The sequence below is a fragment of the Lactuca serriola genome, chromosome 3, assembly GCF_051521515.1.
Source record: "Lactuca serriola cultivar US96UC23 chromosome 3, Lser_US96UC23_V15, whole genome shotgun sequence".
Taxonomy (NCBI): Eukaryota; Viridiplantae; Streptophyta; class Magnoliopsida; order Asterales; family Asteraceae; genus Lactuca; species Lactuca serriola.
Window position 1 is genome coordinate 251601389 of NC_136410.1, and position 2962 is coordinate 251604350.

Genomic DNA, 2962 nt, shown 5'->3' on the forward strand with positions numbered 1-2962 from the left:
AACTCGACCTACCCGACGCACTTCGTAACGTACATTCTACATTCCACGTATCTAACTTGAAAAAGTGTCTATCCGAAGAGACTCTTGTAATCCCACTCGACGAGATCGAGATCAACGATAACCTCAACTTCGTGCAAGAACCTGTAGAGATCATGGACCGTGAGGTCAAGCAGACAAAGCAAAGTCGTATCCCTATCGTGAAGGTTCGCTGGAACGCCAAGCGAGGACCGGAATTCACTTGGGAACGCGAGGATCAGATGAAACTGAAATACCCTCGTCTTTTCGCTTAATTGTTTGTAACTTCTTATTTACTTAAATTCTAATTTCAAGACGAAATTCCTTCTAACGAGGGGATGATGTGACAACCCGAAATTTCCATTTTGTACGAACATATCTATTCAATAGAAGCTAGTCCAGTTTCAGTGATTTTCAGACTTTTCCGAATAAGTTTGTGTACATTAGGGCTTACGTTTAAGGAGATATCAGGAGAGTGGATGCTCCTGGGTTTGTGAAACTTTAGCATTTCAAAACTTCATAATGTTATAGTCCATTTCCGGAATAAAAATATTTTTGCCAAAATATTTCAGGACTATAAATAGAATTCTGAACTAAATTATTCATTATTCACATTTCCAACTAGAGAAAAGCCAATTTCTCTCTCACGGATCTTCGGGTTTTCATCCCAAATCGTGAGTCTACTTTCCTAGTTGTGTTTTAATGCTTGTTATATGCTTAATAACATTGTTTGCATGTCAAATATGTAAGATCCGGGAGTTTACCGCCCAAGAACGTTCTTGGGGAGTAAACTCCAAAACAAAGTCTAAGAGCCACCTAGTCCCATTTCCTTGTTAGATAACTAGTTAAGGCCATTATGTATGAACATTTGAGGCTAAAACACAATCAATATCACCTAGTTTTAGGAGTTTACGGCCCAAGAGTTTTCTTGGACCGTAAACACCTTTTTCAAGGGCTTAAAGTGCCCTAAACACCCCCTTAAGGCTTTAGACTTTAAACCTCTATTACTTATAGCTTGAATGAGGAGTAAATCACATCAAAGTCATCCATAAAGGGGATTTTACAGCCAAGAAATACTCTTGGGCCGTAAACTCCAAGTAAAGGCATCAAAGTGTGCCTAAAGTCCCCTTTAGCCTTAAACAAAAATCTAGAATTTATCCTTTGTGTGCAAGAGGCTTAAATGAATTAAACCACCCACCCCATAGGAGTTTACGGCTGTAAACTCTAGGGGATATGGTCTTTAGGCCGTAAACTCCTCAAAGGAGCATTCTAAGGCCCTAAACTACCTAAAGGATTAAACCACCAATGCTAGGCTTATTCTAGAAATCATTTAACACTTTAAAACACCCAAAACCACCAAGTCAAGAGTTCACGGCCGTAAACTCAATGGTTTATGACCGTAAACTCCAAGGGTGGGGTTTGTTGGGTGGTAAACTCATATACAAGGTCATTTGGGGCATTAAACCCCTTTAGCCTTGTCCCGTAGCAACTTAGATGCAACCATTAGGACCTATAACACTTATACCAAGTGTTTACATGTTCCTGAGTGTCCCAACTTATTTCATAAAGTTATTATTTGGCTAATTAGTTATATATATGCTTATTATATGATAACTAGGCTCGTGCATGTGAACAAGTCTCTGTTTGCCACCTAGCACGGTATCTGACACTACAATCCAATCCACTCACCACAAGTGAGTTCACACCCCTTAAATTAACCTTTGAAATAATTTTAAATGTTTTAAATACTTTATGTGGGGATAGAAGTTCAATGCTTATAGTTATTGAAATCAATCACATGTGATTGCATTAATCACATGTGATTAATAACTAGAAAACCAATGATTTTATCACTGTTCAAACTGTTTATCAAACTGCTTTACTTCAAAATGTTTACAAACTCTTTTACTTACCAAATACTTTTATTTAAACTTTGTTATACTTCTTATAAATTGCATGCCCATATATGTATAGATATATAAGCAATGTTTAAAGGGCTTAGGAAGGCCATTCGCCCTATTTCCTTTTTCTCGATTTGGATGTGGTCTGGTGGGATTTCGGGTGACCATCCGAAGGTCGTTTCAATATTAGTTATATATCAAATATACATATATAGACATAAAAGTACTTCCATATTCATGCGTACTATACACATCACTAGTAAGTTACCATCGGGGTAACACAGGATCATACTACTACAATTGCTAGATCAATGAGTCAGTTCATTCATTAGTCTATACATTACATTACTATGAGAACATATACAACTATACTAGAAAGAGAACATATACAACTATACTAGGATGAGAACATATACAACTATACTAGAAAGAGAACACATACAACTATACCAGGAGGAGAACATATATAACTATACTAGAACGAGAAATATTACATATACAAGAATACGATAACAATTATGATCCACTGGATCGGAGCATGCCTTAAATGTCATGGCCCGAGTTGTAGCCAGAATTCTCTTGGTGGGAGAGCTTGAGTTTGCGTATAGATCTATACTGGATTGACTATCCTACACCTTGCTACTAGCTACAGCCGGACCTGCAGGTCTGCGGGTGCCAAACGTCATTCCGTTATTACGACCATTCGTATGTCGTTGTTACCAGTCGATAGTATGGTGCAATTATCACACTATACCTTAATATAAATTCGGTTTAAGGTAGTTAGTACAGTAGTAGTTCCTATAATACAAAACTACAGTACTACAATGATTTACCCATTACATATTTTTAGTGATAACCTCACTTAAACATTAATGTACAAACTATATTTGTTAAATGATAGTTACACTTGGGAAATTACACACTTTTACAACAAACGAGCATACAAAACAGTTAAGCCTTGGTAGAAGGCTACTTTAATAGAAAATATAGGTTTTTTGAGAGATTCAAACTTTAACAAACACTTACATACATTTTACAAACTTATA